The sequence below is a fragment of the Pipistrellus kuhlii genome, unplaced genomic scaffold (genome assembly GCF_014108245.1).
Source record: "Pipistrellus kuhlii isolate mPipKuh1 unplaced genomic scaffold, mPipKuh1.p scaffold_m20_p_32, whole genome shotgun sequence".
NCBI lineage: Eukaryota > Metazoa > Chordata > Mammalia > Chiroptera > Vespertilionidae > Pipistrellus > Pipistrellus kuhlii.
Genome location: NW_023425532.1, coordinates 1378815 through 1387699, shown reverse-complemented (window position 1 = coordinate 1387699; position 8885 = coordinate 1378815).

Genomic DNA, 8885 nt, shown 5'->3' with positions numbered 1-8885 from the left:
GAAATAATTCGTGTGAAGCCCGGAAGGACTGAACACCCTGCCTGGATTCAGACCTGCGGTGCTGCCCCACCACTTCCACCAAAGCCCAAGTAAGGAGCTAAGTCCTTGAGGACTGAAGAAAAGTTCTCTGGGGGCGGGGGGCGGGGAATAAATGGAAATTGTACTTAAAAAAAAGTTAAGGTGTCATGTCAACAAAGTTGACTTCCTTCTGGAGTTCCTAGGAGAGAGTCCAGTTCCTATAGGACGCCTGCACTCCAGAGCTTATGGCCCCTTCCTCCACCTTCGAAATTAGTGTTTCATCTTCTAATCTCTTTCTCTCTGTATCCATCTATATCTACCTCTCTCTCTGCTTATGTCATCACATTACCTTTAAAAAATATTTTATTGATTTTTACAGAGAGGAAGAGAGAGGGATAGAGAGTTAGAAACATCGATGAGAGAGAAACATCGACCAGCTGCCTCCTGCACACCCTCCACTGGGGATGTGCCCACAACCAATGTACATGCCCTCGTCCGAAATCGAACCTGGGATCTTTCCGTCTGCAGACCGATGCTCTATCCACTGAGCCAAACCGGTTTCGGCCACATCACCTTTTTTTTTTTTTTAAATATATTTTATTGATTTTGTACAGAGAGGAAGGGAGAGAGATAGAGAGTTAGAAACATCGATGAGAGAGAGTCATCGATCAGCTGCCTCTTGCACACCCCCTACTGGGGATATGCCCGCAACCAAGGTACATGCCCTTGACCGGAATCGAACCCGGGACCTTTCAGTCCCCAAGCCAACGCTCTATCCATTGAGCCAAACCGGTTTCGGCCCACATCACCTTTTTAAAAAATATATTTTTATTGATTTCAGAGAGCAAGGGAGAGAGAAAGAGAAACATCAATTATGAGAGAATCATTGATCTGTTGTCTCCTGCATGGCACCCCTCAATGGGGATCAAGCATACAACCCAGGCATATGTCCTGATGGGGAATCAAACCGAGACTTCCTGGTTCATGGGTCAATGCTCAACCAGTGAGCCATGCCCACAGGGCTCACATCACCTTTTCTAACACTACATCATGTTCTCTGTCTCTTGCCTTCATCTCTCCCTCATATAAGGACACTTGGAATGACACTGGGCCCACTTAGATAATTTAGGAGATTTTCTAGATGTTTTCTAGAAAATCTCAGGATGTTTTACTTAATCATGTCTGCAAAGTCTCTTTTTCCATGTAAATTAACATCATATGTTCCAGGGATTAGAAAGTAGACATGTTTGGAGTGTTATTATTCAGTCACCAGAGACATACATGCACAAACAGCTCACAGACCTCACATTCTGAGTGTCATATACTTTCAAATATAGGGTGTTCCAAAAAATGTATACACACACTTTGAATAATTGTGAAGGCAGTGCTTATTAAAATATATTTCATTTTCAAAATGGAGCTATCGGCTGTTAAAGTGTGTATACATTTTTTGGGGACGAACACTTCCCACCTGCTAATATAAATCCCAAAAGAACAAAGACACACATTTTAGGACATATATAGCAAAAAAAAAGTCCTCAATCACTTGGAATTAAGCTCGCAAACACATAAAAGAATCCACTGCCTGGGAAATATACACATAAATTGCAAAGTGAAATACATTTTAGACATAAACCCACAAACACACACCTCACAAATGTGGACATGTAACAGCAAACTGAATAGACCTTACATCCTTGATAAACCCACACAAAGAGATAAGACACTCACATACAGATCAGAGACCTCAGAACCTGAGATAGATAGATACCTACAAACAAATCAGAGATCTCAAACCCGGCAATATACATCCACAATCAAGTCAAAGACCTCATATGCTAGGAAAAATAGCCAGAAACGGACCAGAGGCCTGAAATCTTGCAACAGGCACTCATGAAAAGATCAGAGAGTTTGTATTCTGGGATATACTCCCAAACAGATGAGAGGTTTCAAACCAAGGGAAATGGAACACAAACCCCGAAAGACCTTGCAGACCTTACACACTGACATATATACCCACAAAACAGACCTCGCACCCAGGTTCATACAGCCACAAACATATCAGAGAACTTATATTCTTGGCATACACCCATGAAAGACACTTCACACACTGATAATTATTGTAACAAACAGATCAGATGCCTCACACTCTGGGACATACACCCATGAACATATTAGAGATCTCCCATTCTGGTGAATATACTCACAGACAGATCAAAGACCTCACAACTGGGACATACACAGAGAGATCAGACACCCCACAGCCTGGGACACACTTGCAGAAACTACCCTAAAATTCTAGGACATACAGCAGACATTACACCTGGGAATTACACCTCAAAGAGATGAAAGACCTCAAGCTCTTGCTACCGCTATGAAAAGATCAGACACCTTCCACACAGAGACCTACCAGGACTTATTACTGGGAATCACACCCAGAAACAGATCAGAGACCACATACCCTGGGAAATATACGCACAAACAGGCCTTGACATACGGGAATGAAGACAGAAACAAGCATCAGAGTAGTGTACAGCAACAGATGGGCCAGAGATCTCACACCCACAAACAGAGCAGAAACCTTACATCCTGGACACCCCCCCCCCCCCAACAGATCAGAGAACTCGCTATCTGGAATATATCCCCACAACCAACTCAGAAATCTCTCATCCTGGAGAACAAACACCCAAACAGATCAGAGACCTCATAATCTCAGATACTACTCAAAGAAACCTCACACCTGGTACATACATCCATGAACAGAGACCTCATATACTGCAACACACAGCCACAAGCCACACTTTGGGGACATATACACACAAAAAGCTCAGGAAACTTGCATCCTGGGATGCACACCCATAAACAGTTCAGAGAGATGATACTCTGGGACACAGATTCCCCCATCCTCAAAACCATTAAAGTGATATCTGGACATAGACTCAGACTCCACGGACACTTCACATCTAAGGGACTCAGAAGCCCAAACTGCTCTGCCACCTAACACCCTGGACGCAGACTCTGGTCACCTCGGTGATGTCTGGGACTAGAAATCCATACAACTCACAGAATGAACAAAACTCGGACAGGGTCCTGCAAAGAGTTCATGGCTGGGAAACCTGAGACAGAGACTTCCAAACAGCTCCATGCCCCCACCCCCGGAACACAGACTGCCAGGGAGCCGAGACTTCAAAGCCTGGCCCGAAAGACAAAGTCTCTCAGAGACATCAGACCCTGGGATTAGGAATCCCAAATAGTTATGATCGCATTCTGGACATGAACAGAAAACAGCCCAGAATTCCCACACTTGGGGACACAGCACCCGAAACAGTTAAAATATCTAAAACCCTGGAGATCTAAAAATGTGCAACAGCTCTGGCAGGTGTGGCTCAGTTGGTTAGAGTGTTGTCGCGTGCACCTGAGGGTTGCAGGTTCTTAGGTTCGATTCCCAATCGGGGCACATGTCCAGCTTCCATCCACCAGCTGGGGTGCGTCCTGGGTGGGGAGTGGGATAGGAGACACATGGATATTTCTCTTGAGTCAATGTTTTTCTCTCTCTTCCTCTCCCTTTCTCTCTCCCTTTACACTCAATAAAAAGAGTCCAGCTGGTGTGGCTCAGTGGTTGAGCGTTGACCAATGAACCAGGAGTTCCTGGTTCCATTCCCGGTCATGGCACATACAACGGTTGCAGGCTTGATCCCCAGTAGAGGACGCGCAGGAAGCAGCTGATCAATTTTCCTCTCCTCATTGATGTTTCTATCTCTTCACTTCTGCTCTGAAACAATAAAAATATATTTTTGAAAAAATGTCCTCAGGTGAGAAATAAAAAAAATAATTAATAAAAAAGTAAAACAGAGTGCTCAGATATGTGGATACAGGTCACAAAAAGCCCAGAAATATCAAACCCTGGACAGAGACCTACAAAGGCCCCAGGAACATCCCAAATTACCCTAAGTAAGCGCACTTTGCTGCACCTCACAAATGTGCATTTTCTTCAAACTATTTTTAAATTTCTCTTAAGGTTCCTTTGACTCATCGAACCTCTGCACCTGCCCTACAGCCTTCCTCTAGAGCTCAGGCCCCGCCTCTTGCACAAATGTACAAACCTGGATCTCTTAGAACCAGATTCACGTTTTCACAAGGGGAACACTGGTTTTTCTTTCTCTCCCCTCCCCCCCCCTTTTTAATTCCTCACCCACGGATATTTTCCCCATTGATTTCTAGAGAGAGTGGAAGGGAGGGAAGAGACGGGAGAGATAGAGAGAAACATTGACGTGAGAGAGACACATCAATTGGTTGCCTGGAATCAAACCTGCGGCCCTTCAGTCTGCAGGTGGATGCTCTAATCACTAAGCAAAGCCGGCCGTGGCGGCTGCTTCTTCTTCTTCTTCTTCTTCTTCTTCTTCTTCTTCTTCTTCTTCTTCTTCTTTTTAACCATCACCTGAGGATATGTTTTATTGATTTTTAGAGAGGGGAGAGGGAGAGAGAGAGAAACATTGATCGGTAACCTCCCATACATGCTCCTACCAAGGATTGACCACACAACCCAGGCATGTGCCCTGACTGGGGATTTACCCTGTAATCTTTTGGTGTATAGGACGATGCTTCAACTGACCCAGCCAGAGCAGAAGAACGCTTTTTCTCACTGTGCATCCTTGCCTTATGTGTATACTCAGCTCAACACCTTCCCTGCCAGGTGCTTAAAATCCTCTCACTAAAAAGTTTACTCCTTTGAGTTTAATCTTGCCCCTTCCTTTCGCAAAATTCTTTTCATTGCCACTCACCTTTCTTTCTTTCTTTCTTTCTTTTTTTAATATATCAATATTTTATTGATTTTCCACAGAGAGGAAGGGAGAGGGATAGAGAGCTAGAAACGTCGATGAGAGAGAAACATCGACCAGCTGCCTCCTTCACACCCCCCACTGGGGATGTGCCCGCAACCAATGTACATGCCCTTGACTGGAATCGAACCCGGGACCCTTTAGTCCGCAGACCGACGTTCTACCACTGAGCCAAACCGGTTTCGGCTGCCACTCACCTTTCTATCTCAAAGCATGAAAACATGATTTTTATCTTTCATGTCCCACCCTCACCCTGCTCCTCCACACACACACACACACACACACACACACACACACACACACCCTTGCTCAGGCCTAGCCCAGAGGGGACAGGATGCCTCTGAGTCGCCTTATCCCAGGGAAGGTGGGTATGACTTGGAGGAGGATCATGAGATCATCTGGAGCCTTCTGTGCAGGACTCAGAGCTACAGACTGCCTGAGTACAGATGTCAGGACCTCGGGAGAAGAACTGTTCCCAGTGCTGATGTGAACGGTCAGGGGTTCCAGAAACTAGTGTAGTGGGATGCAATAAGCATTGCTTTACACCAGTGTTTCCCAAGCTTCTCTCCTGATGAGGATCACCTGGTGGAGCTGTTAAACTACAGATTCCTGAATCCCAGCTAAGAAGTGCTAAACTAGAATCTTTGGGAACATATAGGTAAAATTGTATACTTAATTTAGTGCTCTGTCTTAGAGGAACTGGTAAAAGAGACCAGAAAAGATTACCCGACACATTCTGTGCCAGCCAATAATGGCAGCTTCCTTCACAGGTGCGGAAACTGAAGTTTCTATACAGGATTCGAACCTGTGGCCTGCAATAGCCAAAGCCCTGTCTTTGCAACCCCGAAAGCCGGCCCAGGAAGCACAGCGTCTGCGCCCAGCCGGCAGCCAATAGCAATGCACAGCCAGAGGCCCCGACTCCACCCGAAAGTGAGTGCTACCCTGGAAGAGCGCGGGTCTGTTATCTCGCGGCGACCAATCAGAGGCCAGGGAAGGATTTAATCCGGCCCTCCCCCCACCCACCTCCGATTGGGCGGGACTAGATTTAAGATCATGGCGTTGGCGGCTTCCGGATAGGTAGAAGCTTTTGAGCCAGGGTGGGATGTGTCGGGGCAGCGCCATTCTCTTTGTCTGTGGTGGGGCCTGATCCACGCGTGGGCTCCAGAGACCTTTCATGTCCCCACATATAAAGTGGTTTCTTCCAAAATGCACGACCCCCTACCCCCGTGGTACCTCCGGAAGCAGACTGTACCACATCCACAGCGATAGGGTGTGTCCTGGGGCTGCCCTGTGTCATTAACGCTTCATTCCCACCCCCCATGTCAATGCCCAGGAATGGTTCAATCTTTGGTTCACCCCAACACAACGGAATAGGCTCTCTCATGTCTTCCCCACCCACGTCTCATCCCTGTCTCCCTTCTAGCATGTCTCCCAGTGGACCCTCCCATCCTTTATCCTGATGGTCACTGAGAGCCTGGTGAAGGGGTCCCACCCCTTGCTGCAGAGCCGTGGGCCACGCATAGGCATTCACCCCCCCCCCTCCCCCCCAATACCGCTCGCTGATAGAAGTGGGAATTGGTGTGGCAGCATCAGAATAAAAAAAATGGCACCTCTCCCCACTAGAATGTCAATGCCACCTGGGAGGGCGTGGATTCCCAGTCCCCCCATGTCTCCTCAGCCCCCAGAACAGCCCTGCACACAACAGTTGCTGAAAAGGGGCTTTGTTGCACAAATGACTCCTTTGAACGGACAATTCCACTTGTAAAATATGTGTCCTGAGGAAACACACATGAACAGGTCTGTGTGCACAGCATGGGAGGAGGAAACATGTCAATGAAAATAGGTGATTCATGTTATGCCATGGAGTACTGGCTGACAGAATGAGGCGCTACCACAGGAACATACCCCAGGTGGCTCAGGGGTGCCACATCATTGGACACACTGCACAGAGAGCTTGGACACGGTGACCAGAGACCACAAAACAGCCCAGGGACCTCACACTCCGGCCACAGGCTGGCCGAAAGCTCCTGAGCTCACACAGTGAGATGTAGGTAGCCTGTTATCTTACAGATCTCATCCTCTGGCACAGACTCCTACAGACATCTCAGACTCTCACACCTTGGAACCCCAATACACCTCAGGGACCTCCCACACCCGGACACAGACTCCAAACAGCTCACACTCTGCACACCATTGACGCAGAGCCCAAAACAGCCCAGAGACCTCACCACCAGAGATGTACATTAAAAATCTTGCCAAAGACTTCAGACTTTTAAAAAATATTTTTATTGATTTTTTTAACAGAGAAAAAGGGAGAGGGAGAGTTAGAAGCATCGATGAGTGTCCCACATCCCCAAACAGACTGTCCCAGCCACAGTCACTGTAGGTCTGGCAGAGAAGGAAAGCCACAGCAGCAGTAAGTGTACCACCAATGGGAGTAACCCTTCCAGGACCTTGTGAAACGCCTAAATAAAAAGTGAACCCCTTCTCCTCCCCAACCAGAATGTCAGCTTCACGTGGGCAGGAACATTTGTCCATCTTGTTCTCTGATGTCTCCCCAGCACCTAGAACAAGACTCGGTACACAGTGTTTGTTGAATGAGTGAACCCTTTGATGCAGAAATTCCGTTTCTAACACACACACACACACACACACACACACACACACACGCCCAGAGCTGTGTGCGCAAGGCTGGTAGGCACAGGCGGCTGGGACAACCTTGTAATCGGCTATTTGTGGCCAATGGCTGCTGAAGAGTAAGATGATGGTGGGAGTTCGTGTTATACCACAGAGCACCAGCCACATGTGATCAGAACTGGGACCTGTGTTTACCTGTGAGGGTGGTGGTGCCTGCCATAGGACATGCTGTTGACAAGCAAAAGCTACTGGGAGCTGGTTATGGTGACTGTGTGTGTGGAAACACTAGAAACTAATCCCAGTGGTCATTTTTGCAGGGTGAAGCTGGGAATGACTTGTGTAGTCCATATATTGATGTAATGTTGGACCCTTTTAAACAAAACTAGGTTCACATTTTATTTCTATAGCTTTTTAAAAATATTAAATATATATATTTACTTATTTCAGAAAGGAAGGGAGAGGGATAGAGAGATAGAAACATTAATGATGAGAATCATTGGTCGGCTGCCTCCTGCACGCCCCACACTGGGGATTGAGCCCGCAACCTGGTTATGTACCCGGACTAGGAGTTGAACCATGAACTCCTGGTTCATAGGTTGACACTCAATCACTGAGCCATGCCGGTGGGGCTGTATAAGTATAAACGAAAAGCATATACTCAAAACAATATCCAGAGCCCAGAGTGTGTACGGGGTAGGTAACTAGGGTATGTCAAACTCACATGCCCCAGGCTGGGCAGGTGACCCACAAGAGAGAAGGAGGCTAGCTCAGGGTAAGGCCAATGTAATAGGGTTGATGAATGTTCCCTGCCTTTTAGCGCTGGAGGGTGAGGGTAGAGTGAGGGATGGTTGGGGATGAAGAAGACGCCAGAGCTCACACCCTAAGAATTCAGGAACATTGCACCCTGAGGCACAAAACATTTACTAGTTTGGGGAGCCAGTAAACAGACCCATAAGTCATAGTGGTCACACCCTAACTCAGCTCCTAGCTTCATGCCCTGGACACAGACTTAAACAGATAAAAGATCTCACACTATGCAAACATACCATTAAAGAGATCAGAGGCCTCACGCCCTAGAATAATGCCCCCCTCTACTTCAAGATAGGTGGCTTTTCTGTATTACAAAGCAATCCTTACACATGTACACCTGTTCTTCACAAACTGAATGTTTGCAACCCCTCAAATCCCTATGTTGAAGCCTTAACCCCCAGTGTGATGGTACCGTTTCCCCAAAAATAAGACAGTGTCTTATATTAATTTTTGCTCCCAAAGATGCACTAGGTCTTATTTTCAGGGGATGTCTTATTTTTCCATAAAGAAGAATACGGTACACACTTATTGTTAAATGAAAGGAAATTTATTACCTGTATACAGTACGGTAGTACGGTAGTT